We start from the raw sequence: 25632 nt of genomic DNA on the forward strand, positions 1-25632 counted from the left end.
CTTTGAGGCAGAGGCAGATGATGTCTGTGAGTTGGAGGCCAGCCTGGTCAACAAAGGGAGTTCAGAGCAGCCAGGGCTCTGTTACACAAAGCAACTGTGTCTCCTAAAACCAAGAAAAGCCAACACAGCAGGCAAAAGCCAACAGAGCAGGCTAGCTCATCAAAGCAGGAAAATGAAGGCGCTGGTTCAGGCTCAGGCACTGCGCTGGCAAGCAGCAGGGGGCGCCACAGAGACCCTGTCAGGTTGCAAAGGGTAACAGGAATGAAGCCCTCAGCAACATGCATCTCACTCTGAGACTCACACTTTTACCCACAGTCTCAAGGTTGGTATTGCTGTGATGAAGACCAGGACCAAAAGCAACTTGGGGGGAGGAAATGGTTTACTTCAGCTTGCACTTCCACAGCACCATCCAGCACAGAGGAGACACTCAAGGCAGGAGGGGGCAGGAGCTGACCCAGGACCACCTGCCCAGGCGTGACAGCACACAGTGGGCTGGGCCCTCCCACATCAGTCAAGAAAATGTTCCACAGACTTGCCTACAGACAACTCCAGGAGCTGTTTTCACCACTGAGGTTCCTCTTCCCAGATAACTCTAGCTTGTGTCAAGTTGACAAAAAGAAAACAAAAGCAAAACAAACAAAAGACCAACCAGGGGCTGGAGAGATGGCTCTGAGGTTAAGAGTACTGGCTGCTCTTCCAGACGTCCTGAGTTCAATTCCCAGCGACCACAGGGTAGCTCACAACCATCTATAATGAGATCTGGTGCCCTCTTCTGGTGTGCAGGCAGAACACTGTATACATAATAAATAAATCTTAAAAAAAAAAAAAAAAAAAAAGACCAACCAAACACCTGCACCACTGCCATTTCCAGTTCTCTTAAAAAACAAAACAAAACACTAACACACACACACACACATTTTTTTGGTTTTCTCAAGACAAGGTTGGCTGTTCTGAAACTCACTCTGTAGACCAGGCTGGCCTCGAACTCTGAGATCCATCTGCCTCCCTAGTGCTGGGATTAAAGGCATGCAACACCACCACCAAGCTTAAAAATATTTTTAAGCTTTTAAAAGTTATTATTTTATGTCTACAGTGTTTTGCTTGTATGTGTGTGTGTATGCATGTATGTATGTGTTTGTGTGTGTGTATATTTATGTGTACCATGTGAGTGACCTGTGCACCAGGAGCTCAGAAGAAAGCATCAGATCTCTCAGGACTAGAGTTAGGAAGCGGTGAGCCACCATGTAGGTGCTAGGATCCAAACTCTGATCCTCTGCAAGAGTAGCCAGTGCTCTTAAATGTTGAGTCTTTAAGGTTTATTTTGTTTGTTTATGTATGTGTGTGTATGTGTCATGTGTGTGCAGGAGCCCATGGAGGTTAGAAGATGGCATCAGAGTCTCTGGACCTGGAAGGACAGATGGTTGTGAGCTGGCATGCCCTTAACCAGGGTCCTCTGCAAAAGCAGCTCCTAACCCATTTCTTTTCACTAGCTTTTATTTACTCTTTGTGAATGTCATACGTATACAATATCTCTTGATCGTATCCACCCAATTCCTCCTTCCACTCCCCAAACACTGAATACAATCAGTACTGCCTGACGTATGTTGACCTCGCTAGCTTGGTCTTGTGTGCTGGAAATCAAACCCAGGTCCTCCACAAGCTCAACAAGTGCTCTTAACCACTGAGCCATCTCTCCCGCCCCTGCTGCTGTTCTGAGACAGGGTCTCATTACGCTGTCCAGGCTGGTCTCAAACTCCTGGCAATCTTCCTGTTTCAGCCTTTCCAGGTCTGGGTGTACAGGCATGAACCACCACACCCTGTTTCCTTGTGGTTGTTTTGGTTTGGGTGGTGCCAGGGAATCAAACTTAGAACGCTGTGTCACTTCTCTCATTTGCAGCATGTCATCTGCTGGTCTCACCAGGTTTCTCTTGTTTTCTTCCTTTCCTTTCCTTCCTTCTCTCTTTTTGATGAGACAGAAAGTTATGCAGACCAGTCCGGCCTCAAATCCAATTTGTAACCCAGGATGAGCTTGAACTTCTGACCTACTGCTTCCCCTTTTGAAGAGCTGGGATTATAGGTATGCACCTCTACACCTGGTTCATGTGGTACAGGGGGTGGACCCCAGAGCCTCAGGTATACTAGAAAGGCGTCCTACCAACTGAGCTACATTCCTGGCCCTTTACCCACCGTATATTTTTATTTTCAAACATTGTTTTCATCTCTACAAGTTTCCAGCTGGGGGGGAGGGAAGTGTGTGTGTGTGTGTGTGTGTGTGTGTGTGTGTCTCCAGAGGATAACCTCTGGTGCTCCTCAGACACTGTCTGCTTTTTTTCTATTTTTAGTTAGGATCCTTCACCGTCCTAAGGCTTACCTCGCAGACAGGCTGCGGGGCCCACAAGTCCCCAGGTGTCTGCCTGTCTCTGCTTTCTGCACTGCTGCAGACAGAAACCATCGCCTCAGACTTGCTATATGTGCTCTGTCACTGAGGGGCATCCCAGGCCTCGCGCTAAGATTTTGAGTTTATGTAAAATAGTGTTAATTTTTAAGCGTTTCCCTCCACAGAGCCATTTATGGTCTGCTCATTATGAGTGGCATTTCCTGCTACTTTGATCTCTGTTCACCCTTGACTGATTGCCAAACATCTGTTTCTTTTTTTTATTTTTAATTTTTTCCTTTTTTTTGTTTTTTTGAAACAGGATTTCTCTGTGTAGCCCTGGTTGTCTTGGAACTTTCTCTGTAGACCAGGCTGGCCTTGAACTCAGAGATCCACCTGCCTCTGCCTGGAGAGTGCTGGGACTAATGGCGTGTGACATTGCCCATCTTGTTTAGTTTTGAATGCAGGGTCTCAGGTATCCGGCCTAGAACTCAGTCAAGTGGTCCTCTTGCCTCAGCCTCCCCATCACAGCGGGTAAACATCTGTGCATTAAATGTTTGTTGCCAGGTGCTGAGTATTTTTTAATTAAAAAACTATTTTTAGGTGTGGGTGTTTTGCCTGCATTTTGTTTACCATGAGTGGCCAGCACTAGAGGAGGCCAGAAGAGGGGCATCTGATCCTTTGGAAGTTACAAATGGTTCTGGGCCGTCATGTGGGTGCTGAGAGACAAACCTGGGCCCTCTGCAAGCGCGACCTGTGCTCTTAACCACTGAGCATCTCTCCAGCCCCAGGTGCCAGGCATTTTTATATCCACAGAGATACTTTTTTGGGATTTAGGATATAGTAATTTACTTAAAAACATTTTGATCCTTTTGAGCCATGGCTTTTTTTCTTCTTCTTCTTCTTTTGGTCTTTTGAGACACAGTCCTATGTAGATCAGGCTGGTCTCAAACTCAGAGAGATCTGCCCACACCTGTTTCCAGAGTGCTAGGATCAAAGGCGTGCACCACCATGCCTGGCTGCCTTCAAATTATTTAACTGTAGGTGTGCATGATGTATGTAGACATGGGTGGGCCAAGGCACACATGTGGAGGTCCGAGGATCATTTGGTGGAAGTCGGTTCACTTCTTCCACCTGTAAGTGGGTTCTGGGGATCAATCTTAGGTCTTCAGGCTTCACTGTTGACTGACAGGCACCCCTACCCGTGTTTAGGCACGGTCTCATGTGAAACAGACTGGCCTTGAATTTGCTATGAAGCTGAGGATGATCTTGAACTGATCTTTCTGCCTCCACCTCCCAATGCTGAGATCAAAGATGTGCATGGTTTCCATGATGCTGGGGATGGAACCCAGGACTTCATGGATGTTGGTCAATCACTCTCTTAACTGAGCCACAGTCCCAGCTCAAGCTTTCTGAACTGTTATTTAGTTTGTTGCTTTAGGTTGGGGACAGCTTGTGGAAATCCACTTTCTTCTCCACTGTGGATCCTGAGGGTTGGAGGCAGGCCCCTTAACCTGCTGAGCCATCTCACCAGCCCCTTGTGAATTTTTAGTAGCAGGTTAGTTCCAGCCTACACTGAGGCCCTTCTGAGCACTTCACTTGATGTTCCATGAATTACACGTTTTACTAGGTGCCCTGAGTGAGGTTCAAGTATAATTAGCTTTAATCCATTTGGGTGGTTCCTAAGACTTGTGGGTAATTAACAGATGTGGACAGTGCTCAGCCGTAGAGCATAGCCCTAGACTGTGTCAGGAGCATTAGGAGGTCCTATGTTCAATCCCCAGGAAACAGCCCTCCACCAATTTATTACCTGGAGAAAGAGGCACTGCGGATTTCCAAAGTGTGCTCTCTGCCCTGTGGACTCCAGCCGTCTCACCTGCCGGCTGACCTTCTCTGTGCTATGGCCTAATAGTAAGCTGGGGACTTACAGGCCCATGACATTAATATCCCCTCTCAGGATGAGTATCCTGTGCTGCCTCACACCCACTGTCTAAAATCCACTCTCATGTATTATGTCCAATACAAAATTACATTAATTTAGGCTTGGAAGCCAGAGGACAGCTCCTGGGCGCCAGTTACCTCTCTCTACCCTGTGAACAGAGGAGGGTAAACTCAAGTCTTCAGGCTTGGCAGCAAGCGCCTATACTGCCTGAGCCATCATGCTAGCCCTATTTTGCCCAATTTTATGTATTTAAAGGCCCTGCAGTGTTTTTAAAATTTGTAGTATTTTATCTGTCCATGGGGGGGGGGGGGGGCATGTATGTGGCTGTATACTCAAATGTGCACACGTGAGACTAGAGGATAACAGATCTCTTCCTTTATCACACTCCATAATATTCAAGATGGGGTCTCTCACCAGAACCAGGAGCTTGCCATTTTGGCTAGGATGGCTGGCCAATAAGCTTCTGGGATTGGCCTTTCCTCCATCTCTGAAGCTTTGGGAACCTGCCTGGCTCCACCCTGTCACACTTGGGTTTCAGGCACACACAGCCACACCCAACATTTTACATGAGTGCTGAGGATTTGAACTCAGATCCTTATGTTTGCACAGTAAGTGCTTTTACCCACTTGGCCCTCTCCACAGCCTTCCTACCCAAGTTCAATTTCTAGGTTTCAATGAAAAGAAAAAAAAAAAAATGACTGTAGGAAAAATAACAGGAGCTGGGAGTGGGGCTCATGGTCTTGTCTACAATCTTAGCTGAGGCTGAGGCAGGAGACTTGATTTGTGGCCAGCCTGGGCTATCTAGTAAGTTTCAGGCAAGCTTGGTCTGAAAATGAGAGTTTGTCTCAAAGACACAAACCAGGAGCCAGCGACCTCTGAGCCCTCATTCAGCTGCCACCCTGGAACCTTCATGGTAAGAGTTAACAGATTCCCTCTGACCTCCAAACCTGCATCATGTCACATGAATGTCCATACAGACACATACAATAAACATAAGCAAAAACAGTTTAGAGAGCTCATCAGCTTGAACTATGAAATCAGAGTGTCCCACAAGAGAGAGAAGAGATGCATTTTCTTAAGTTCTTCCTTTCCTTCTTGATGATGAGCTCAAGAAATGGAAGGTTTCTATTAATTCTGTTAGTAATCAGGTTGTTCAGTGTGTATTAGACTATTTAGCTCCTACAGTGTGCTAGGTAATAGGTGAGGGGCTTTGGACATAAATACGCCATAACATGTAATAAAGGCAGAGAGCCTAGCAGGCCTTGGTGGTACATGCCCTTGAGCCCACCACTCACAGACACAGGCAGGAAGCTGTCTATGAGTAGAGGCCAGCCGGGGCTATATAGTGAGAATCTGCCTCAAGCAGGGGGGAAAAAAAGCAAATATGATGACAATTTTGTAAGATCAAAAGCAAGACTGAAAACTGGACCTATTGTATTTAATGAATCCTTTCCAATGGGCACCCAAATTAGCAAGCTTGTTAGGCAGTGATCACTTACAGAGGAAGTAACAGTTTTGGGGTGTTTTGTTCTGTTTTTTTTTTTTTTTTCTTCTTTTTGGCTTTTTGAGCAGGGTCTTTCTACATAGCCCTGGCTGTCCTGGGACTCACTATGTGGATCAGGTTGGTCTTGAACTCACGGAGATCTGTCTACCTCCATCTCTGGAATGTTGTGATTAAGGGTATGCACCACCACGCGAGTATTGGGATAAGGAGCATTTTAATGTCATTTAGGACAAGCATCTTCATTGCACTCCTTTTGCTGTGAGGTGGTTCAGCGCTGGTAAGTCTGTAACTGCAGGACATCACCCTCTGGAATGCTTGCTGCTTCTAAGGAACTCACATGCAGGAACTCATCACAGAGACTAGCAAACTGCTCAATGGGTAAAGGTGCTTGCCACACAGGTCTTGCGACCTGATTCAATCCTCAGAGTCAACTCCACACCGTTGTCCTCTGCTCCTACACATGCACCGTAGCAGCCATGCTTCCCGGTCAGACACACAGACACTAGTAACATTATACCCGCAGCACGAAAGGGTTACATTTCTGGGCTGGTTTCCCTGACTTTTCCAGGTGACCTTGGAATAACCTTTCTGGAATAAGCACTCCGACACCAGTAGGGGTGAAGACAGGAGCTGCCTCAAGTGGTCCGAAGCCAGGACAGCTCCATTCTAGGTCCAGTTTGTATTCTCGTTTTATATTCTAAAGCCACAAGGCGGGGCGACGAGCAAGCAAGGTTGTGCAGAAGCCTGTGTGGCAGTCAGCAGGTTGGTAAGAGCATCACTAGGTTCCAGCCATCCTCCAGGCCACTCTGCTCCACAGAGCACGCGAAGTCATGCTCGGCAGACAGGCAGTGCAAGCAGTGTTCTGAGTACATCACTGAGTACATCAATAAAGCGTTATCTAGTAATTGGTCTTTTCTACCTAATTCTACTTTGAAATCACTGAATTTCTTGTGAAAAAATGACATTCTGTAAGTTAGAAAAGAATATGAGTATTTTTTAGTCTGCGGTAAAAAGAAAAATTAAAATGAAAGTATCAGGGCAGGAGAGATAGCTTGGTAGGTTTGATGGTTTGAATAAGAATGGCCCCTCACTCCTGGGTGCCCTGGCACACTCCTGTAATCCCAGCACTCAGGGAGGCAGAGGCAGGCAGATTTCTGTGAGTTCAAAGCTAGCCTGGTCTACAAAGTGAGTCCAGGATAGCTTCACAGAGAAACCCTGTGTTGAAAAATCAAACAAACAGAATGGCCTCCATAGGTCATATATTTGAATGCCTACTCACCAAGGAGTGGATCTATTTGAAAAAATTGTAAGGGTTAGGAGGTGTGGCCTTGCTGAAGGAAACGTGTCACCAGGAGCAGGCTTGGCTTGTGGACTCGGAGGTAGTTCTCAGCCACTGCTCCAGCAATGGTGTGCTACCGGGCTCCCTGCCAAGGTAACGGGCTGAGCCTCTGAAAGGAGAAGCATGAAATTAAATGCTTTCTTTCCTAAGAGCTGCCTTGCTGGGCAGTGGTGGGGCAGGTCTTTAATCCCACCCAGCACTCAGAAGGCAGAAGCAGGAGGACCTGAGTTCAAGGCCAGCCTGGTCTTCAAAGTGAGTTCTAGGACTACACTGAGAAACCCTGTCCCAAAAAAACTAAAAACCAAGAACCAAACCAAACCAACAGCAAGAAGGAAGATGCTCTCTCAGAGAATCCTTCCCGGGAACAGAACAGTATCTAGGTGAAATGCTTACCTACAAAGCCTAACGCCTGGAGTTTGAACCCTCACGAACACAGACACGACAGCACACACGTCCGGACTCCCACTGTCTTCCTCTGGGGACATGGGAGGCATAGACAGAGCTGCTGGAAGTTCATGGGCCAGCTAGTGTACACAGCAGTGAACACAAAGAGACCCTGCCTAAAACAAGGTGGAAGGGCCAGGCGCTGTGGCCTGTGATCCCAGCACTGAGGGAGGCAGAGGCAGGTGGATCGCTGTGAGTTCAAAGACTGCCTGGTCTACAAGGAGAGTTCAGGACAGCCAATTCTACACAGAGAAATCCTGTCTCCAAAATCCAAAATAACAACAAAACAAGGTGGAAGGACTGACACCTACGGCTGTCCTCTGAGGCAGATCCACACACACGCACACACGCACGTGTGCACGCGCACACACGCTCGCGTACACAGGAGGAAGAGTCAAACTCAACATGGTCAGCTCTGGTTTTGCAGCTCCTGTTCAGATAAGGATGTACACACTGTCACTCAGCTAGAGGCCTTTAGCACAAAGAAAATGCAGAAAAGGCCAAGGAAAATTATTAGGAGATGAACTTAGGAATTGTGAAATTCCTCAAAACCTGGAAAAGCCACTGTAAGTGTGGGCAGGCTGAGAGCAGGCCTGTTTGCAGGCCCTGAAGTTAACTTCTGACAGGAGTGGCGGCACACACTGTCACCCCGTACCTGAGAGGCAGAGGCAGGAGTGTCACAGCATAGAGCCTGTACAGTGAGCTCCAGGCTAGCCAGGGATATATGTGAAACCTTGCCTCCAAAGCAATTTAGGCCGTGCAGGGTGACACGCCTTTAATGCCAGCTCCTGGGAGGGAGATGTAGGTAGAACTCTGTGAGTTCATGGTCAGCCTGGTCTACATAGAGTTCCAGGACAGCCAGGGCTACACAGAGACCCTGTCTCAAAAACAAATAACAAATAAAAACAATGTTAAGAAGCAAAAAGTAAATCCTTTTTGAAATGAAGCAGGATGGAAATAAGCCTAATAGATTAGGCGGGTGTCAGCAAAAGCAATGCACCAGTGTGGGCAGCAGAATGGCCAGTGCTGAAGGGCCAGTGTCTGGGAAGGGTTTGCAGAGGCGGAGACCCATGGGGCGGAGGCCGATTTATTTTAAAGAATGCTTTGAATATAACAAAAGCAATAAATCTGGTACTTTAAGTTTTTCTGTTGCATTTACTTAGCAGGTGTGTGCACGAGCACATGCCCACCCACACACACATACAAGGGGCACATGTACAGGTCAGAGGACAACCTGAGGGAATCAGTTTCCTTCTGCCACGTAGGTCCTGGGTAATGAACTCAGAGGTGGTGGGCTTGGTGGCAGGCGCCATTCCTAAGTGAGCTATTTTATCAGCTCCAGTTTTCCTACTAAAATATATATATAAAATTATATATATGGACACTTATACATGATGTCATCATCATAAGTAGAAAAAAAGGGAAATTGCTACCAGCAGCCCCACCCTGGCCTGATGCTCACTGAAACATCATCAAAACTAAGCTACTGAGGTAGTCCTGGGGCTGGGGAGTAGCTTGGTGTGTAAGGGTACTGGCTGTAAAAGAAACAGGGCTTAAGATCCAATCCCCAGCACTGACATGAAACAAAAGCAAAGCCAGACACAGGTACACACCAGGAGTCTGCTGGCCTGCCAGCCATGCCCCAATGGTGAGCTTCAGGTTTTACTGAGAGCCGGTCTCAAAAGATGAAGTGGAGGCCAACTAAGACATGAGCCAGCATCCTCTAGTCTCTGCACATGCGCACAACGGTCACACACCCACACAGTGGTCTTACGCTCCACGTACATACACACAAACTAATTACATAATTAGGGGATGGAGAGTAAAGAGTCCCAGCACCCACGAGACAGCTCACAACCATCTGTGACTCCGAGTCCAGGGATCTGAAGCCCTCTTCAAAACTCTGTGGGCACCACAGTCACTATGCACAGACGTCTGTGCAGGCAAAATGCCCGCATAAGTATGAAATGGGAAGCACAAAAATTTAGTTTAAAAAAAAAAAAAAGGATAATTCTAACACCTGGGAGGTAGAGGCAGGAGGATCAGGCGCTGGAGGGCGGTCTGGGCCACGGAGCCCTTGTCAGTGGGAGAAGGCTGGAATCGACAGCCATTGTAAACAGCACGGCTTTCTGAGTTTTTAGGGAGCAGGCTGGTTATGCAAACACTTCAGTCCCGATGCTGTCTAGGTCAATGAGTAACGTGTAAAATATTTTGGTTGTGCAGCGTGTTCCAAGAAAAACAAACCCCATGAAAACAACCAACAATGTTAACAGACAAAGGAGCCTCACACTCAAGGACAATGCGTGGCAAAATCAAATTCTGAAGAATATGAGAGGACTTTTTAAAAGTTTAAAATGACTTAGCACACTTGTAGTATAGCATGGCGGAGGCCAGGGGAAGGCTTTCCGGGCAGAAACCTCAGGCTGAGCCTGCTGACTGCGCCTCTAATCCCTCCTCTCATCCCAGCACTCAGGAGGCACAGGGACCTGGGAGTTCAAGGCTAGCCTGGGCTACACAGGGAGTTCTGGGCCCATCAGAGCTGTAGGAGGTATGGAGGTCCTCGCTCTCACACATAGGCTCTAGGGGATCCAGGAATGGTAAACACACAGGCTTGTTCCTCTACAGGAGGGGCTGAATAACTGTTTTCCGTCCAGCGGCTGGACCACGCGTGGCTAGCAGCCTGGCGATCAGACTCTATCATGAGCTTGTCAATCTACAGAACCTATCGTTATGGAAGGCCACATCTCAAGCTTTCTTGTGCACACTGGACTGAGAGAATTATCACTGAGTGAAAAGTCATCAAATTGTGCTGTGCTTAAATCTAACTAAACCTAAATTGCTTCGGTTAGACTCAGTTTGAGTCCACACTGGATACTTAGTCGAGCTAACCCAACTGCCTTCTTGCCTCTGGTAGATGTTCCTCTGCAGATAGAAAGACACAAACACACATTCGGGAACGAGCGCACACACACACACACACACACACACACACACACAGCTCCACACAGTGAGACCCTACCTCAAAATAAGCAAACAAATTTAAAAGCCCTGGGACAGTGAGATCGCTCGGCACACAGGCGCTTGCTGACAAGCTTGACCACCATGAGCTCACTCTCAAGACCTCCATGGCAGGGGACTCCTGCTGTTCCCCTCTGATTTCCCTACCATTCGCAGCAAATGTCATAAAATATTTGAAAATAGGGGCCGGAGAGATGACGAAGAGGTTAAGAGCACCATCTGCTCTTCCAGGGGTCCTGAGTTCAATTCCCAGCAACCACATGGTGGCTCCCAATCATCTATAATGAGATCTGATGCCCTCTCTAACACGCAGGTGTACGTGCAGATAGAACACTCATATGTAAAATAAATACATAAATCTTATAAAAAAATTTTAAATCTCTAAATACAAAGCACTTTCAGGAGGAAGATCGTAAGCTTAGCATTTCAAATCTACGAGGAAAAGAGTGTACTCAAGGAGGAGAAAGAGTGCCTAGCACACGCTCTAGAGGATCCTGGGAAGGTGGCGGCACGAAGCGCTGTCTAATCCATGGAAGGCTCCGGGGAAAAGCCTCATCTTTCTTCCTTTGACATGGGGTTTTGCTCAAGCGATTTCCCTTGCAGCCTCCTTTGTAGGTGTCAGCACCCAGGGGAAGACGCCTCTCGGACCAAGCAGATGGCCGAGTCCCACTGGAGAGAGTCTGCACACTACGGGCCTCTCTCTCCCGAAATTTACACAGCAAATTGCCCATCTGTCTGATGAATGTCAGTTTCCCATGGAGCCTGCCTGCCTTCCCCAACTCCACTTCCTCACTTATCAGCTCCCAGGAGGCCTGGCGTAGCTCTCCTTTCCAAGAGAAATATGTTAGGAGTGAGAGCCGCGTGTACAAGCTGAAATCTTCTAGTAGCAATTCTGTGTGTGTGCTGGGGGGTCACAGCCAAGACGATGCCCCTAAGCGCACTGCTGGGGGCCACCTCTTCAGTTTATTGAGAGAGGAAAGGCAGCCGAGGGTGAGTGTGTGTGCTCACACAAGGGCATGCATACAGACATCATGCTTGTGTGTGGGAGTCGGAGGAAAACTTTTTTCCTTCCACCCTACAAGGCAGGGTGTCAGCTGGGCGGAAGAGCTGCTGTCCCAGCCTCCTCACTCCATTGCCGACTGTCTCCTGCGTGCTAGGATTACAAGCGCACGCCACCACATCTGGCTTTTTCTGGCAGGGTCCAGGCACCAAGCTCGGGAATTCAGGCTCAGAGGGCATGTGATTTTACATGCTGAGCCACCTCCCTGATTCAGGGCTCCAATTTTTTTAAAGTATAATTAACTTTAAGTAGCCCAGCATATCTAAGATATTAATTAGAACATGTAATTAATATATTAACGAGATACTTTACATTCTTGCTTTTTGTTTTTCCTTGATAGGGTTTCTTTGTGTGGCCTTAGTTTCCTGGAACTCACTTTATGGGACATCTCAGAGACCCGCCTGCCTCTCCCTCCTGAGCACTGGGATTAAAGGGGTGCAACACCACTGCCCAGCATGGTGCTCAGACTCTTGTGTGAACTTTATGCGTGGTAGGTAGTGTCAACTACATTTCAGTGCTAACAGCCATGGGGAACTACTGGCCACCACATTAGAATTTAGTCTAGAGACTTTCAGAGAACTTGGTTTAAGAAAATACTGGCTTAGGCATTAATCTCCTTGGTGCTCCTTATAAATAAGGAGGAAATCCTGTTACAAGATTGAAGAATTGAGCCGGGAGGTCGTGACCGCAGTGGCAACAGTGCACACCAGAATCCCAGCGCTCAGGAGGCAGAGGCAGGATCTCTGGGAGTTTGTGCCCAGCCTGGTCTACAGAGTGAGTTCCAGGCCAGCCAGGGCTACGCAGAAAAACCCTGCCTCAAAAAACAATAAACAAAACAAATCGAAGAACTGAGTGGAGCATGGTGGCACAGGCCTGCAACACAGAAGGCTCACAAACTCGAGTGAGCCCATGGCTAGCCTGAGCTACACAGTGAGCAGCTGCCTCTGGGGAGGGGGAGGGGGAAGCGCTTAGAGAGATGGTTGGGTGGGAAAGAGCACTCACTGCTCCTAAATCCTGTTCCCGCATGGAAGCCCACAACCGGCTGTAACTCCAGTTCCAAGGGAACCAGTGCCCTCTACTGGCCTCTATGATCCCCAAGCATGAGGTGACGCACACATACATGTAGGTAAACATTCCTACACACGAAACAAACAAATCTAGAATAAAGCAGGGGGTGGGAAATGAGGAGGCACAGAGGAGGCTGTGAGCAGAGGGCTGGTGGAGTACAGCTCCAGGGCACAGCCCTGTCTGCCATGTACAAACCTGGGCTCCACCCCGTCGATGCAGGAGGTGAGGGATGAATAGTATTTACCCAACACATTTTTTCTTTTTGCTGCTGCAGCCTACACCCAAGGCCTCATGTATGCTAAACACATGCTCTGGCACCGAAATTCACCTCTAAACCTTTCCCAGAGCATCTGAAGCTAGGTCAAGTGTGAGGACCACTCAATCATCACAGACCTAGCATTTCCACGGTCTGCCCAACTCCAAAAGCTATTTGTCTTGTCTATGCTATACCACCTGAATGCCCCCAACAGACTGGCCTTGCACTTGTTAAATAACCAAGGATGACCTTGAATTTGGAATCCCCCCTGCCTCTATTTCCTCAGCACTGGGATTATAGGTATGTACCACCCCACCCAGTTTTATGCCACACTGGGAGGAGAATTTGTAGTAAAAATTCTGGAATTTTGGTTTCTTTAACAAAAAACTGAAAATAGAAAACTATGTTTTAATCGCGCGTGTGGGGCTGGGGCTGCTTTGGACTCCCCGCAGCAACTGACCATGATTTGCCTTGTGCTCTAGCAGAAGCATGGCTTGCTGGCTGCAGACAGTCCTTTAGAATTCTAGGGACTTCTCAGAGGGTATATAAATGCAAGGGCCTGAGAGGCGGGATCTGTGATGGTTGGTCCTTTAGGAGGATGGTTTTAGTTTGCTAGAAGCCATGGTCAAAGAAGAAACAAAAGGAAATGAGATTCAGGGATTTTCCTATTTTCTCTCTCCCCTCCACCCTTGTCCCTCTCCTATCTAGTGTTAGGGGGTGAAACAGGAAGGGGGAGATAAAGGCAGGGAAAAAGAAGAACCCACAAAATAAAAAGAACAGCTACAAGAGTTACTAGGAAAGCACTGCTCGTATCTCTGGCCCTGAACTTAATTTTTTTGCTTGCTGTGTGCTATTTGTATATATATGTATATATATATGGCTGTGCTCACATGTGTGAGTATAGACACATGTGTGGAAGCCTGTGCACATGTATGCACGCATGTCTGGTAGTCTGAGGCTGTTACGACATGTCTTCCTTGATTGACAACAACTTTTATTTACTGAGGAAGGGCTATTGAACCTAGAGTTTGCCAGTCAGTTAGACCGCCTAGCCAGCTTGCCCTGGTGATTCTGGCTCTGCTTCCGGGGTGCTGAGGTCACACGTAGCCGCCAGCCTACCTGGCTTTTATTTGGGGGTTGGGGATCCAAAGTCTAGTGCACATGCTCGCACAGTGCGTGCTGTCTTCACAGAGCCATTTCATCAGCCATGAATTTGGTGTTTTGGTGGGAGAGGTAGGTGAAATCTACACTACACCGTTTTCCACCTAACATCCCATATACGCACAAAGCAGAAATACAGAGGAAAGAACCCGAGGCACACTCCTTCAGAGAGCTCACACAGTGGGGGAAACGTGTGATGAGCTGAGGTCTGTTTGTTCCCAATGACTGCCTCGCTTGAAAACTCTGACTTTGTAATGTGCTAGTAAAAGCTTCTACTCTTGGGGCCTCATGTTTAGTGCACTTTACAACTGAACCTTCCCAGTCTTCTCTCCTACACACATTCCCCTCCACCCGAAGAAGTTTCTCACCGCCTGCCTCTTTCCTTTTGGTTTTTCCCACCTAAATCCCTCTTCCCGTGCCATTATGCTGGGCTGCCCAGTGAAAATGTCCCTGGCTAGTGGTTCAAGGCAGAACAACGTATACTGATGAGCTACCACCACTGACACATCTCTGGGAAAAGCTATTTCATCTCTCACATGAAGACAGACAAAGGTCCCTCTGCCTTTGTCTTTTCAAAATCTGTCTTCTGTGTCACCTTAAGAGTACCCCTTTAAAACAACCTCCCCCGAAAGAAACCCCATTCCCATTGCTGTAAAAGCCAAACTCCCTTTTCCATGCTCAACTTAAGTGTCTGTAATGACCTACACAGATTTTTTGTGCCCCCATTCCTAGCCCTTGTGGAGCTGCCTCGCCTGGGGCTCAGCAGGCATGCTCCGCACTCAGCCTTGTGCTCCTAGCACTCCGCTCCTCCAGAGCCACAGGCTCGGCCCGCTTCGTCCAAGTCCCTTCCGGCCTATCACCACCATCTTCTACCCCCACAGGACGACACCAAGTTTACTCAGGTTCCTCCACTTCTCGCTTGAGTATAAGATGTAGGTTAGTGATTCAGGGACACACCCTGAAGGCCCACAGATGTTTGCTGGCTTACAGGGTGACTGAGGGGCTGCTCCACGCCGCCCTAACCAAGACTCTTTCTCTTTCGCCACTCTGACATGTATCACTAAGTTATCCTCCAAGCTACACTCGTGTCCCACGGTTCTCTCCAAGTACTCGGCACATAACTAGCATTTAACAAGTATTTGAAATAGATCGGGGTGAAGGCAGCTGCCTCCAAGTCTGACAACTGAGTTCAATTCCTAGTATCCAAATGGTAGAACCAACTGCCACAAGCTGTCCTCTGACCTCCACTCTCGAATTGTGCCCACACAGCCACGCAGCCAAATAGATGTGATGTTAAAACTACAAATAAATACCTGATGGGGCTGGAGTTATGGCTTGGTGGCACAACACTTCCCTGGCATGGTTTGATCCCAGTACCAAACCAACCAACCAAAAAAGCAAAATCCACAGAATAACGGAAATATGCCTCCCAAATGCTGAGGTTAAAAGGCATGAGCCACTATGCCTGACATAGACGGAAAGATGCTTTGAAGATGAGTACATATAATATCAAATTCATTGTCATGCTCGGGATGACCTTGAACTTCTGACCTTGCTTCCCAAGTGCTAACATTTCAGGCGTGCACCACCACTCTGGTTTATGCCACGCTTGAGACTGAACCCAGAGCACTGTGCACACTATGAAAGCTCTCTCCCCACTGGACTACCTCCTCAGTCTCTTACGCCTTACATCACCTATGGACGATACAGTGCAACTGTTATGTCAGCAGTTAATCAGGTTGTTTTTTTTTTTCCTGAATATTCCCACCAGCAGTTAGCTGAATCCTGAGGGTGAATATGGACAAGCTGACTGTATTTATAAAATGTCTCATATCAAAAGTAAGCTCATTCCTTTTTGGATGTGTACGTGCATTTGTCATTGGAGCCTTACTCTCTCCACCTTATTCTTTGAGGTAGGGTCTCTACTGAGCTCACTAGGGTGGTAATCTAGCTAGCCAGCCTGCTTTGAGATCCCAAGTCTACCTTCCAACAAGCAGAGTTACAGGTGGGCCACTGCGGCCACCCAGCATTCGACTGGATTCTGGGGATCTGAACTCTGATCCAATTTTGCAGCAAGCAGCTTAATCACCGAACCATCTCCTGAGCCCAAGATACAAGTATTTTAGGTGACAGCACACTGTGTGTGACACTATCGTACAGTTTACATTCAGCTTCTCTAGGCCTTCTTTTTCAAACAGCATGGCTCCATTTTCCTTGGTATTGTTCTCTTTTTCCTGCCGTTATACTATTTCATGTATATATCATGTATGCTGTGACAGAAAATGAATCTTGTGCACTTTATGAGATTCAAAGTCTTGACTATTTGGGTTTTGCTTGCTTGCTTGTTTTTTTGAGAACAGGAGTCTATGTAGTCTTGGTTGTTCTGGAACTTGCCATATAGATCAGGCTGTCCTCGAACTCACAGGGTTCTGACTTCCTCTACCTCCTGAGTGCTGGGATTACAGGTGTGTGCCATCACACTTGGCCAAAGGTCCTCCTTGTAAAGAGAAGCAGACCTCTGAAGTAAAAAAAAAAAAAAAAAAAAAAAGCTATGCGGAAAGGCAGGTTTGGTGGCGTATGCTTGTGATCCCAGCACTTGGGGCTTAAGCTGGATCTGCTAACAGTTAAAGGCCAGCCTGGACTGGATAGACTCTGAAGAAAAGAGAGAGAGAAAGGAAGGAAGGAGGGAGGGGGAAGGGAGGAAGGAAAGAAGGAAGAAGGAAGAGATAAAGAGCAGATGCAGCTCTATAAACACATTCCAGTGGTAAGCCTTTTCTTTTTTTCTTCATGTGTGATCTCACCTAGAAGAACCCAGGTTAGACTTCCACAATTACTAATGTTCACAGATCTGGGGAATCAGAATATAAACACGAGTAAGAATTAATTAGCCTATTTCTAAGTACACTTATTTGGACTTCTAGGAAATCTGGATTTAAAGAAAAATATAAATATGGTTTACTTCATTTATATTAAAAGCTAAAAGTAAAGCTGGGCCATGGTGCAGTGCCTTTGATCTCAGCACAAGCAGAGGCAGGTGTATCTCTGAGTCTAGAGGGGAAGTTCCAGGATAGCCAAGGCTACACACAGAAACCTTGTCTTCAAAGACAAACAAAAAGCTAAAAGTAAAAATCAAAGCCACAAAACTAGGGTGGAGAGATGACTCAGCAGTTAAGAGCACTGACTGCTCTTGCAGAGGAGCCAAGTTTGATTCCCAGCACCCACACAGCAACTACCAAAAGCCTGTAACTCCGGTTCCAAAGGATCTTTGACACCCTCTTCTGGCCTCCAAGGGCATTGTATGTATGTAGTACACATACATAATAAATGTAGGCAAAACATCTATAAACATAAAATAAAAATAAAATATTAAAAAATGAAACACAACCACAAAAACAAAATAGACTTTTTTAATCAGGCACAGATGCAATCTCAGCATTCAGGAAGCTGAGGCAGGAGGGCTGTCATGAGTTCAAGCTGAGTCTCTGCTATGAAATGAGGTCTAGGCCAGCCAGAGCCACACAGGGAGTCTTGTCTCAAAATGAAACAAGGCTGGGAATGAGGGTGTGACAAGTGTGTCAGAAGCCCTGGGATTGAAACCAGCACCATATAAAATGGGAGTGGGCTGGCTCAGGCCTGTATGAGACAATGTCTCAAAACCAAACCACCTCACTGCTGAGCACCATCCTCCTAGGAGCACTGGGTATAAAGCTAGTCATTATTACCACAGAAGAGTCTACTGCAGCTCGCGTGTAGTAGTCAGTTTTGGTCTCTCCTTCCCTCCTGGGATACATAGGTGTCAGCCAGGTTCACGTCAGCTGGGTTTACAGATGAACCACCTCATCTAAGCAGCCTTGAGTTTACTTTTTTTCTCTTAATTCTGCTGTCCAGGCTGTCCTAAAATTCTTACACTCAAGTGATCCTCCTACTTCAGCCGCCTAAGCAGCTCGGACCCTGGGTCTTCTCAGCCCGGACCACAGAAAGTGCCATCAAGCCTGGCTTAGGTCAATTGTACTTTGTAAAACTCCCAAATTCTCAGCTGTGTTGGTTGTAAATTAGACAGTTTAATACAAATGGCAAAATGTAATAATGCTGGGACCCTCAGCAATAAACCTGAGGCAAGCCATTTGTTTTTCCACAGTGCACAAAACTGGGATAGAACCTGAGTTCTTGTGAAACTTTAGCAACACATTTGTTTTTGAGACCATTCGGCCTTGTGTGACTTAGAACCCAGTGTGGACCACACTGGCCTCCAACTCAGAGATCCCCCTGCTTCTACCTCCTGGTGAGTTGAGATTAAAGGTGTGTGAGTGTGCCATCATACCCACGAACTTTATTAATAAATATTTAATTATTTATTAATAAATACCCATCAGGGTATAAGGCAGGGATAAACTTCTAACAGACCTCTTGCTCTCCCCATTTTCTTCTTTGTGAAATGTTTACATTCTAGCCAGGAACAAAGGCGTACCCCTGATGACTCAAGGAAGCTGTATTGGTGGACCCAAGATTAGCCACTCTGAGGCAGCACCTGCCCTGACATCTGAGTTTTGGTTCTGCTAATGCAGTGTTTAATGTGTTTGCAGCCAGTGAGCCAAAAAAGCCACAAGAACAGGAAGAGTTCAACTTACAGCTTTATTAAGAAATTGATAGTTAAACAAGTCACAACTCTTAAAGAATTTGGTTAGGACTAAGGGGCTGTAGGGAGATTCAGGACTTTTCCTGAATGGAAGCAAGCACTCTCGGGAAGGCGGAGGAACAGTGAGGTGCCAGCTGCTCCCCTCAGCCCCAGGCCCCACTGCTCTCAGCTTCCCTAAGAACCTGGGCGGGCACTACAAATGTTGAGCCAGGGCAGCAGGGCCTCACCCTGCGCTCCAGCTCACAGCCCAGACACCACAGACAGTATCCCATTCTATGGCTTTCCTTTAAGGCAACATTTCTGCTCCTCACTGGACATGCCGTCTCCACGCCACCCCGACTCATCTGGAGAGGGCTCGTCATTCGACATGCTGCTACTTACTGCCTACTTTTACTCACTATTTCCATCCACCCAGGGCACTTTCCACAAGTGTCCTTTCTCCTTATGTTCAGGCCTTTTACCTCCATCCCTAACAACCAACCCTGGACCTCTTTAGCCAGTGCTGCAGGAATCTATTTTGAATCCATCTCATTTTTCCCCCCTAATTTCCCACTACTGTTATCCTGTAGCAACTTCAGGGGACAGGAACCTGAAGAAAAAGCAACAACAGCTGACCCAAACAGGAAGCACAAAGCTAAGGAGTTTTATGCTTTCCCCTGGCATCCTTCAGATAATTTTTTCCCCTCAATACCCCTCCTTTCCCCCAAGCAACTGTGCAAACATCAGAAGGTCAAATGTGGGGCGGGGTGGCTAGCACTGGCTGGGAAGAGCCCTTGACCCTCAGACTCATGACTGCAGGCTTCAGCCATGCAGTCAACAGGCAGGCACCGCTTAGGGCTTAGGTCCCGCTTGCCCTGCAGAGACAACCAACAGATTCTTCCTCTAAACTGCTGGCCTTGCTTTCACTTTCACAGAAGTCCACCAGAACACAACCGCCCGCCCTCCTTCCTCTCTGCTACATCCCCCTTAATCTGTGCTCACATTTGCTGCCTTCACCCCGCTCTCCTCCCACCTCCACAAGCCTTGTTCTTAGGTCTGAAATTGTCACTTACTCAGGAATTCTGCCCGTTTATCAGACTTGCTGTTTTATTACTCTCTCCATTTTTGGCAGATACTCTCAGTTTATGTGAAAATAAACTTCTGAGCAGCAAGATGGCTCAGGAGGTCCAGGCCTTGGGTTTTATCCCCAGAACCACGTGGGACCCTTCACACAGAGCATTGCACAAGTGTTCTCATCACACACACAAAATGGCAATGTTATCCTGCCACCATGTCCACTCCATAGTCTTTCCTTAGCCCATCTTTCCCAAGCACTGCTGAACTTTCACTGCAACACTGCAGCTCGCTCTTCCACCCACACCTGTCAGGGTGGTCAGCCACGGTGTCCAAGGCTGACCGACATTTTTCTCTCCACTGCATCATTCTCGCAGAATAAACTGTTGTCATTCCACTCTCCATCACCTGAACGCTAGCCATCAGAGGTGTCACAGCTTGTGCTCAGGAACTTCTGTGATTACAAATGACCTCTGCTCCCAGGATACACCTGCCGTCTATAAGCTAGTGATTTCTAGCTGCCCAACTTCAGTGGCCGTTAGCTTCCACATGGACACCCTTCTCCAAAAGGTAAGCCTCCCAAGACTCGGCCCAGAATGTGAAGGCAGTAAGATTCCTTCCTCTCTTGCGGGGCCAGCCTATTGTGAAAACCTTTCTAATCCTACCTCGTACAGAAGACCCAAGTGATGTCTATAAAACACAAGAGCCTCTTTGCCCCTGTAGTCCAAGGACTCGGGAAGCTGAAGCAGGAGGATCTCATGAATGCGGAAGCTTGAGCTCATCCAAGCAATTATAGCAATACTGTGAGGCCTTGTTTCAAAACATCAAAGACAAAAATCAAGAACAAAAAAAAGGAGTGGAGTGCTTCACGGCATGCATGAAGCCCTGAGTTCAAATTCCCACCCCACCCCCCGGTATATCCTTGCTCAAACTCTGCAGTGGCTTCTCACTGCCATTGGGACAAAAATCTAAAATTTCCCTAATAGGCCAACTCAAAGCAGCCCCAGCAGCTCTGGAACATTCTCCTTTCTACCCAGTCTGCGTTCTACATAGGCTTGGGCCATCAGCGCAGCTTTTGAGATGGCTAACACAAGCTCATTCAAATCTCAGCTCACATCTTCTCTAAGAAACTCTTACTAGTCAAAAACTAGTCATTGCCAGTTCCGCCTGTAATCACCGGCTTCCTTGCTTTCTCCCACTGGCTGTAAATTTCAAGAGTCCAGACATCTTGTTTTGAATTCCACTAAACACTACTTTTAAATTATTCTTTTCCTATAAGCTAGTTTAGAGAAACCATTGTTTTAAAGCTTTACTGGATCTTTGCCAAGTCCAGAACCACTTTGGAACAAATCTTTTTATATACTTTTGGCTTTTTTTTTTTTTTGCATGTGTGCATTTAAGTCTTTTATTTTTTAGGATGTAGTGCTGTCTTGCCTACTTGGCCTGGCTGGACTTAAAGGAGGGCAGTTATTGGGCTAACTCTGGGTTTCTCTCCCAGGTCTGTTTCCTTAATCTTTCCTCTTGAGTCACCTTGAATTCTAGGAACACACAGGACTGACTGATACACATCTCTGTGGCATGGGCCTCCAACTTGCCCCAAGGGACAGTGAACCTGTAGGACTGCCCCACCCCAGTGACTACGGTGCTGAGGTGGCTGTTGGTCTCTTCAGAACCTGACAGACCTGACCTCCTCCATTCCACCCCTCCTTTTGCTTTCCTGACCCAGTTCTTCCTATCTGACCTCAAAGCCACCTGGGGATGGCACTCAGTGAGAAATGTCAAGCACCTGGAAGAGGGGTTTGTGGTCATAAGCCCCTTTATGGTTCTTATTCCCAACATGGCCACAATGAATAAGCTTTTCACCATTATTGGCCTTTTTTATTGGTGTACTGGGACCAATGTGGAGGGGTACTAGAGCCAGGGCTTTCACCCTAAGAACTTCAGAAACGGGGCCATGGAGCTGAGGGAAAATGTAATGGACCACAAGCCAACTGACCCAAGCGAAATCTTCAGGACCCACAAGGTAGAAAGCATATGTAATTTTAAAACCTCCCAGAGGGGTTGGAGAGAGATGGCTCAGTGGTAAAGAGCACTATCTGCTCTTCCAAAGAACCCTGGTTCAAGTCCCAGCACTCACATGGTAGCTCACAACTGTAATGCCAATTCCAAGGGATCTGACACCTTCACACTAATGCACATAAAATAAAAATAATTTAAAAAATAAAATAAAAATTCTCCAGAAACAGATTCAGGAGCAAGCTCTACACTAAGATTTTAAAGTCCCAGGACAGCTAAACTTCCTACAAGAAAATGTTTCATAAATGGCAGGAAGGAAGGGAAAAATAAAGCAATGTGAGCAGTCACCCAATCCAAAACAATCTGGACTTAATTCTGATGCTGCACCACCCACCCCCTTAAAACCAGCAATAGTGTTACTCCAGAACTGTCTCTGTGCTAGGCTGTCCAACCTCCTTCAGACTTCTCCCCGACAAGCAGGCCAGAATTTCAGTTCTGGAGGTGAAGCAGAACACAGCTGGTCTTGGCAAATAATGGCGATGACAAATGTGTATTCTGAAACATCCCTCAGTTAATTCTGATGCTCGGCTTCAGAAATCACAGGTGTGGAGCTTTTGGGGGAATACAAATTTTGCTGCTTAAAATGGCTCCACCCTGAACAACTAGACTGTTAAAACACTGTTTCAGGATACTAAAGCGAAGCATTTCAAGCCGCAGACAGCTCCTGAGACAGAGGTGTTGGCTGTGTGGCAGGATTTCCTGCAGACTACCCAACCTAATGTATTCGGACACAAGAACACCAATGCCACTATGTTACCTTCACCCTCTGGAAAATTAACTATTTCCATCTCTGGAGGCCGCCTGAGCTTTGCAGACTTTCCCTCACTCTGTAACATTTTAAGACCTCTACACACCTGTGGTATTTATAAAAGGAAACTTGTTTTTTACAAAGTGAAAACTGCATTTTGAAGCTTATTTGAACTTGAGTTGTAAGAAATTCTTGTCGTTTTTCAAGTACTTTGAAAGGCCCAAAGCAGCAATCACTTGCAACCGTCACGTTCCCACATTCTGACGACCAGATCCAGGTCTCTTCCGGACTGTTTTACAATACGACCAACTAAACACAAACGGACAGAACGGAGAGAACAGGAGGCCCGCGGCAGCGGAGGGCGGACCGGCCCTGTCCTTGGCTTTGCAAACTGGGACTCGAACCTCCATCAGGAGGACGGTGTGAGGAGCCCCCCTCCCCCACAGGGTCCTGCCGTCGGCCGGGCCTGAAGACTCAGGCCGTCCGGCCCGAGATGGAAGGAGGAAACACGGGGGGCTGCGGGGCGACAGGGAGGAACCCACCCACCGAGGAACCCGGGCGATGCCATCCTGTCGGCCGCCGCCCCCGCGCGCCCCGACCGAGCGAGCCAGCCTCCCGGGTGTGGGGTCTCCGCGGCCTCGGCACCGTGCGCGGGAGGCGGCGGCCCCGGCGTGGCTCCCCGGCGGCGCGGCGCCCAGCCCGGCCGGGCCTTCCACAGCGGGCGCCGCCCGCGCCGGGAGGGAAGATGGCGGCCGCCGAGCAACTGCGCCACCAGCCCTGGCGGCAGGCCAGGCCCAGCGCCATCTTAGCGGCCTCCAGCCCGCCGCCCCCACCCCGAGAAGCCGCTCTCGGGGCGACCCGGCCAGGGGGGGCCTCGCGAAGCCGCCCAGGCCAAAAAAAAAGGGGGGGGAGAAATAAACGACCGGGACGGAAATGAAATAAAACTGTAACCACCACCCTCCGCCACGGCCCTCCGCTCGCCTCCCGGGCCGAGCCGGGCCTGCGCGCCGCCGAGCCGGGGGTGCCGCGGGGAGGCTCGCCCGGCCCGGGCCCCGCGTCCTCCGCAGCGCCGGCGACGGGAGGCCGGGGACGAGGCCCGGGCGGGCCCCGCGCTGGCGGCTGCCGCCCGGGCGGGAAGGCGGCGGGGCCCGGCCCTCCGCCGAGGCCCGGCCCAGCGCTGCCGCAGCCGGGAGAGGAGCGGAGGGCCGAGGGGTATGTGTGAAGGAGCGAGGGGAGGAGATTGGGAAAGCCGATTTCTCTCGCCCGGCCGCCGTCACGCCAGGCCCTCCCTCGCCCCCTGCTCGCGGCCCCGCCGAGCCCGCTCCCTCCTCCGCGGCTCCCGGGCGGCTCCGAGGGGCGGAATACACACACACACACACGCACTCTCTCGCTCGCACACACTCGGCGCACACACACAACTAATTTGAAAGCGGCTCAATCAATGAGTCATTAGAAGGCTCCCCTCCCCTCCCCGGCGCCAACCGCCACGCCGCCGCCTCCCCTCCTTCTTTATCCCACAACGCCCCCCCTTCCCGGGCTCTCCCACTCCCCGCTCCAGAAATTTGCATCCGCAGATGGGGGGGGGGGGGGAGGAAGAAAAAGGAAGAGGGAGAAGAAAAAAAAAGGCAGGCGCCAGGCCCCCCACGCGGCCGCGGCGCCCCCCGGCCCGCCGCCGCCCCCGGCCCACCCGCGCCCCCGCCCGAGACACTGAACTTGGTCTTCCCAGGGCCCCGGCGGCGCTCGGAGAGGCATCCACACCACATTCCCCTTTCCTCCGTGTCCATTAAACATCCACCCACCACCACCATCACCCCCCCCCCAACCCCCCCCCCCCCCCAAAAAAAAAAAAAAAAAAAAAAACACAGCCTTAGCCAATAGCTCTCTGGGCTGAAACCTAATATCCTGGTTTTGGCAAGTCGGTGTTTAATTTGCTCCTCTTTCTTTTCTGTCTGGCTGGAGATCTGTCTCCGGCTCTCCTCCCTCCCTCCCCCCCCCCGTCTCCTTCTTCCCTCGCTTCTCCCCTCCCCGAAGGAAAAAAGAGGCTGAGGAAGGAGGTTGTGTTTTTTTTCTCTCTCCTTGAAATTTTTATCACAAAATTATAATACACTCAAAGGGAAACTCACCGTCATGAAAAAGCAGTGCCTTGTCAACGGGGTTTCTGCGCCATCGCACCAGGGGCGGCGGCGGCGGCGGCGGCGGGCGCGGGGCGCGGGGCGCGGGCGCGGGAGCTCCAGGCCGAGCGGCGCCGGCCACACGCGCTCCGCTCTCTCTCTCGCTCACCCCCGCGCCGGGCGGCGGGCGCCCGCTCCCCGCGCCCGCCCGGCCTTCATGCTCTGCGCCCGGGCGAACGGCTCGCCCGCCCGTCTGCCTCAAACTTCGGTTCTCGCCTAGTTTAAAAAAAAGAGAGAGAGAAAGGAAAAGAAGCAGAAAGATTAGGATTTCGTTAATTACAAATTAAAAAAAAAATTAAAACCCGAGCCCCTCGCCTGTTGATTTCCTTCTTTTGGATTTATATTTTTTTTGGGGGGGTGTTAACTTTGAAATGGGGTCTATTCAAAAGACAGGTTTATTTGTGTAGCCTCCCTCCTCCCCCCTTCTACAAGACGTGAGCAGATTTTCCTTAGTGGCCCTGAACACACAACACACACACACCAGTTTTAGCTTCACTTGGAGGGGAGGTTAAAGAAACAAATTGGTTTAGAACTCCAAATAGAACCAGCCACAGTTAAAAAGAAAAAAAAAAAAAAAAACCTAAGGCGTCGCTTTTAATTTGGCAGATAACTGGGTTAGCCCTAAGTTTCTCAAATACTACTAAACTTTACAATATCTCTGTCCACGCTGAGATGCTGTGAAATCTTATCTGTGAAACTTGTACCTTAAGATTAAAAAGGAAAACAAAACTAATGACTAAGGGGGGAGGTGAGCATTCCTCCGCCTTCTCTATTTATACTGC

The 25632-nt window shown here is 48.7% G+C and overlaps 1 protein-coding gene across 4 annotated transcripts in view; it reads right to left on the reverse strand.

Moving 5' to 3' along the window:
* Bicral (BICRA like chromatin remodeling complex associated protein) overlaps positions 1-25632 on the reverse strand; it is a 90788-nt gene that overhangs the window by 40697 nt on the left and 24459 nt on the right. For all 4 annotated transcript variants that reach the window (XM_055613204.1, XM_055613211.1, XM_055613206.1 and 1 more), the window contains one exon: positions 24803-25066. The gene's annotated coding sequence lies outside the window, so the exon portion shown is untranslated. The remainder of the gene's footprint in view (positions 1-24802; positions 25067-25632) is intronic.

The sequence above is a fragment of the Psammomys obesus genome, unplaced genomic scaffold (assembly GCF_907164565.1).
Source record: "Psammomys obesus unplaced genomic scaffold, mPsaObe1.curated_primary_1811, whole genome shotgun sequence".
In the NCBI taxonomy this organism is placed as follows: domain Eukaryota; kingdom Metazoa; phylum Chordata; class Mammalia; order Rodentia; family Muridae; genus Psammomys; species Psammomys obesus.